The sequence below is a fragment of the Melanerpes formicivorus genome, unplaced genomic scaffold (assembly GCF_026170545.1).
Source record: "Melanerpes formicivorus ecotype bairdi unplaced genomic scaffold, bMelFor1.0.p_v2 SCAF_28, whole genome shotgun sequence".
In the NCBI taxonomy this organism is placed as follows: Eukaryota; Metazoa; Chordata; class Aves; order Piciformes; family Picidae; genus Melanerpes; species Melanerpes formicivorus.
In genome coordinates, this window is record NW_027142380.1 from 10,816,585 (window position 1) to 10,822,469 (window position 5,885).

The 5,885-nt window shown below is 50.0% G+C and overlaps 1 non-coding gene across 1 annotated transcript; it reads left to right on the forward strand.

Annotated features, from left to right (window-relative positions):
* The first annotated feature begins 307 nt into the window (after positions 1-307).
* On the forward strand, positions 308-423 carry LOC137449167 (U5 spliceosomal RNA). Its single transcript, XR_010989325.1, has one exon. It is a non-coding gene; the product is annotated as a U5 spliceosomal RNA (small nuclear RNA).
* Positions 424-5,885: the final 5,462 nt, after the last annotated feature.

The window sequence follows — 5,885 nt, forward strand, 5'->3', positions numbered from 1 at the left end:
AGGAGCCACAGAGCCAGGACCTGCAGTCAGCCTGACCTCCTAGCACACCTGGGAGGAGAAGGATTAGGGGAGACCAGTCCATAAAGGGTGGCCACCAGGGCAATGGAGACTCCCCTTTTACCAGCAGCCCCATGGAAAAGCCAAGAGGTGTTGGGGGACAAGTTGCTGCTGGGGAGATTCCAGTTGGACTCCAGAAGAAAATGTTTCTCCATGAGAACAGTTAGAGATTGGAATCATCTCCCAAGGGATTCCCCTACATTGGATAGTTTGAAGACTCAGCCTGCCAGGGTGCTGGGCCAGCTCATTTCAACTCTGGTTTCTCTTCAGATCGTATAAATCTTTCGCCTTTTACTAAAGATTTCCGTGGAGAGGAACAAGTACGAGTGTCGATGAATTTTTTGAGGCTCTCTTCTTATCTCTGCCACACAACTTGTGGTGGAAGATGAGGTAGTTGAGAGCCTGTGGGTCAAAATCAGAGGACAACCTAACAAGTCTGACATCCTGATTGGAATCTGTTACAGACCACCCAACCAGGATGAGGCGGCTGATGAGTTGTTCTACAAGCAACTGGAGGCTGTCTCAAGATCATCTGATCTTGTCCTTGTTGGTGACTTCAACCTCCCAGATATCTGCTGGGAACTTAATTCAGCAGGGAGGAGGCAGTCCAGAAGATTCCTGGAGCGAATGGAGGACTGCTTCCTGACACAGCTGTTAAGCGAGCCTACCAGGGGACAGGCTCTGCTTGACCTGCTGTTCTGCAATAGGGAAGGGCTAGTGGGAGATGTGATCGTGGGAGGCTGCCTAGGGTGCAGTGACCACGAGATAGTGAAGTTCTCAATATGCAGGGAGATTGGGAGGAGCACCAACAGAACCTCCACCTTGGACTTCCGAAGGGCGAACTTCAGCCTATTTAAAAAACTTGTCTGCAAAGTCCCCTGGGTACCAGCCCTCATGAACCAAGGGGTTCAGGAGGGTTGGACCTACTTCAAACAGGAGCTCTTGAAGGCACAGGAATTGGCGGTTCCCATGTGCCGGAAGGCAAGCCGGCGGGGAAGGCGACCAGCCTGGATGAGCAAGCAGCTCCTGGAGGATTTAAGGGGGAAGAGGAGGCTGTATCACCTTTGGAAGGAGGGGAAGGCTTCTCGAGGTATGTTCAAGGAAGCTGTTAGATTATGTAGGAATAAAATTAGGGAGGCTAAGGCCCAGCTGGAACTGAAGCTGGCCACCTCAGTCAAAGATAATAAAAAGCATTTTTATAAATATATTAACAATAAGAAGAAGGGCAGGAAGAACCTGAACTCCCTAGTGGACCTGGAGGGGAACACAGTTACTGAGGATGAGGATAAAGCTGAGGTCCTGAACACCTTCTTTACCTCAATGTTTAACAGCAAGGCAGGAGTTCAGGACGAGTGGTCTCCGGAGCTGGGCGTTGGGGTCGGGGAGCAGAGTAATACCCTGGAAATCCATGAGGAGTTAGTTCGGGACCTGCTGAGCCACTTGGATATCCACAAGTCCATGGGACCAGATGGGATCCATCCTAGGGTGCTGAGAGAGCTGGCGGATGTGCTAGCTAGGCCACTCTCCATCATTTTCCTCCAGTCCTGGCTCACTGGTGAGGTCCCAGATGACTGGAAACTGGCCAACGTGGTCCCCATCCACAAGAAGGGTCGGATGGAGGAACCTGGAAACTACAGGCCAGTCAGCCTGACCTCAGTGCCAGGGAAAGTGATGGAGCAGATTATCCTGGCAGCAATAACTGCGCACCTGAAGGATGGCCAAGGGCTCAGGTCCAGCCAACATGGATTCAGGAAGGGCAGATCCTGCCTCTCCAACCTGATCTCTTTCTATGATCAGGTGACCCGCCTGGTGGATGTGGGGAGGCCTGTGGATGTGGTCTACCTAGACTTCAGCAAGGCCTTTGACACCGTCCCCCACAGCAAACTGCTGACTAAGCTGTCAGCCTGTGGATTGGACCACTACACTCTGTGCTGGGTTAGGAACTGGCTGGAGGGCTGAGCCCAGAGAGTGGTCGTGAACGGTGCCGCATCCAGCTGGAGGCCAGTCACCAGTGGTGTCCCCCAGGGATCAGTGCTGGGCCCTGTCCTCTTCAACATATTCGTTGATGATCTGGATGAAGGGGTAGAGTCAGTCATCAGCAAGTTTGCAGATGACACAAAGTTAGGGGCAGATGTTAGTCAATTAGAGGGTAGAAAGGCTCTGCAGAGGGACCTCGACCGACTGGAAAGATGGGCAGAGTCCAATGGGATGGCTTTCAACAAGTCCAAGTGCCGAGTGCTGCACTTTGGCTATGGCAATCCCATGCAGAGCTATAGGCTGGGGTCGGAGTGGCTGGAGAGCTCCCAGACAGAGAGGGACCTGGGTGTGCTGATCGACAGCCACCTGAATATGAGCCAGCAGTGTGCTCAGGTGGCCAGGAGGGCCAATAGCATTCTGGCCTGCATTAGGAATAGTGTGGCCAGCAGGAGCAGGGAGGTCATAGTGCCCCTGTACTCTGCTCTGGTTAGGCCGCACCTTGAGTACTGTGTCCAGTTCTGGGCTCCTCAGTTTAAGAAGGACATTGAGACACTTGAGCGTGTCCAGAGAAGGGCAACAAGGCTGGTGAGAGGCCTTGAACACAAGCCCTATGAGGAGAGGCTGAGGGAGCTGGGATTGTTTAGCCTGGAGAAGAGGAGGCTCAGGGGTGACCTTATTGCCCTCTACAACTACCTGAAGGGTGGTTGTAGCCAGGAGGGAGTTGGCCTCTTCTCCCAGGCAACCAGCACCAGAACAAGGGGACACAGTCTCAAGCTGCGCCAGGGGAGGTTCAGACTCGAGGTGAGGAGGAAGTTCTTCACCGAGTGAGTCATTCGGCATTGGAATGGGTTGCCCAGGGAGGTGGTTGAGTCATCGACCCTGGAGGCGTTCAAGGGGAGATTGGACGTGGCACTTGGTGCCATGGTCTAGTCATGGGGTCTGCGGTGTCAGGTTGGACTCGATGATCCTCGAGGTCCTTTCCAACCTAAGTGATACTGTGATACTGTGATAACTCCACCATCACCTAGAAAGATTGGAGCATGTGGTCCTTGGGGTCCCTTCCAGACTGGCATGCTGAGATTCTGTGATGTTGGGGACTGGCAACATCAGGAGTGTCGAGGGTTGGAAGGGAAAGGCCTCCTCCCCCCGGAAAAAGTGAGGAAAAAAACCTCACAGCTGAATTAGCAAAGCAGTGGGTGCTATATATTTACAGAGCAATATAGGATATGCAGGGGAATATACAGAATTTACAATATTTACAAAATATACAAAGTTATACAATAAAGTAGCACAGAAATGAGAGTTCCCCCCTCTGCTGAGGGGGTTCCCCACCTCTGCTTCCCCTTCTCTCCCCCTTTCCCCAGAGAGGGTTAGAAAGAGAGAAAAGAGAAAAAAATTAGAAGCAGTTATGTGTTAATTGGAAAGCAGTTAATACAGGCCTTGCAGTTTATCAGTTTCAAGGTCAAGCCTTGGCCGAAAGCCCAGAACTCTGTGAGCTGCAAAGGGGGAAAAGTAAGACTGACTAGAAAAGTGCAGGAATGCCCAGGATACTCTACTGTGCTCCCAGTTCAAAAGGTGCTTCCCCCCAATCTACCAATTAAATTAGTTTAGATCCGTCTTTTTGTTTACAAACATCCAACCACCATATTCCCTTTCTTAAGGGGACAGCCTCAAACGGTCACAAGGAGCTACAGGCCACAGGAGCTGAATGTGGGACTAATGGCTGGAGATGTTAGAACTGTAGCAACCCTGGGGATACCAGAAACTGGAACTGCTGGGGTTTGCTGTACAGGAGTTTAAACCCACACAAAGCCAGCCCTAACTGCAGCCACTAGAAGCCAGTTAGAGTTTGTTTGCCCTTTTTTGTTATCTTTTTTGTGGTGTATTAAACAATGGCTGCTCTGTTTGTATTGTCAACAGAGCTGTGTGCCAAATGTGAGAATATAAAAGTTAGTTAAAATTTAATTAACTTCCTAAAGCCACTGGAAAAACAATGGAAAGCAGGCAGGAGAGAAGAGGGAGGGAAACATCCTCATATAGGAAGTTTAGAAGCTCTTTTCCAGTTCTTCCTCTAAAGAAAAAACAAAGTAAAACCTGAATCTTGGTCATGAACCACTTGGTTAAACTCCTTTAGCACAGTGTGTGTGCATCCCCCGCACAGATTCACAGAATGGCTTGGAAGGGACCTTAAAGACCATCCAGTTCCAGCCCCCCTGCCATGGGCAGGGATACCCCCCACCAGCCCAGGCTGCTCAAGGCCTCATCCAACCCAGCCTTGAACACCTCCAGGCAGGGGACAGCCACAGCCTCCCTGGGCAACCTGTGCCAGTGTCCCCACCCTCACAGCAAAGAATGTCTTCCTAACATCTCAGGTGAGTGCAGTTAAGGGCAGCTGCCTCTGATCAACACTGGAGAGGGACTTTTCATGACAGTGTCTAGCAATAGGACAAGGGGGAATGGTTTGAAGCTGAAGGAGAGCAGGGTTAGACTGGATCTTAGGAAGACCTTCTTCAGTACAAGGGTGGTGAAACTCGAATGGGCTGCCCAGGGAGGCTGTGGCTGCCTCCTCCCTGGAGGTGTTCAAGAGCAGGTTGGATGAGGCCTTGAGCAGCTGAGTCTAGTTGAGAGGTGTCCCTGCCCATGGTGGGAAGGTTGGAGGAGGTATCTCTGAGGTCTCTTCCAAACCATTCCATGAATCTATGACACTGCCAGGCTTCTTGTTTCAAAACCTGTGGTGCATCTAATAGAAGAAAATAAATCACAGTGGGAATTCCACTCTAACCCAAGAGAAACCAGTGCAGCTCTGCATTTGCACCAGCAGGAAATGCAACCTTGTTGACTCCCACAGCAGAAAGGAGAGGGGGAAAAGTGGGGAGGAGGGAGAGCATTTCAAATACACAGCTCAAAGTACTGCTCAACTAATTACTCAGAATGATGAAAGAAAAGGTGCTCCAATCATAGCAGAAAACAACCTAAAGCACACTAAATTGTGCCACACAACAACACAAAACACAAAGTTTTGAGTGACACAGGGAAGGCAGAACACAAGAGCAAAAATCTTGTCAGGAGTCTTCTCACTGGGAAGAAAAGTGTCTGTGTCAGAGAAAGAGAGGGATGGAGCAGCAGATCTGAGTCAGGGGAACAAAGATCAGTGCAGTGGAAACAAGTCAGCAGCCAGCCCCAAAACAGTCTAGCAGACTAGAAAACACACCAGTAATTACCAGCTTCTGAGCAGCCTTTGGTGAGAGACAGTGGAAGACCTGCAGATGAGAGGAACAGATGGAAAGACAAAGCCAATCAGGAATCAAAATGCAGAGCTCTAGCAAGAAGAATCTCCCCCAGTGTACATTTTGCAGTCTCTTTCTGTAACTAGGTCAAGGGAGGGTTTTTTTTTTACCCCGTAACTGCTGTCTGCAGCAAAAAGTTCTGAAGTGGATAGGATGGATCTCTCAGAACCCCCCAGAATCCTGTGGGCAGGGGTGGAAGATAAAGACATGGCTGAATATACTCACTTTGGAAGCCCTTTAGCCAAGGAAGTGCAGCAGAGACACAGAGTTAGTGCCAGCAGTGGCAACACATCAGAATTTGTAGCCTAAAAAGTTACTCAAGGTCCAGAGCAGTGCAGTCCCTGAGGATATAATGAAGGGGATAAAGCAGAAAAGTACTTTTCAGGATGGCCAGGGAGGTTGGGGAGAGGGAGAATTAATATCCAGTGCTGGCAGAGTGCAAAAAGCCTTGGTAATGGCATTTAGTTTTCTTACCGATAGGAACTGCTTCCCCCTGCCTTAATATCAGAAGTTTCTCAGTACTCTGCTATCCAAATGGATTTCTGCTGTAAAGAACAATTCACT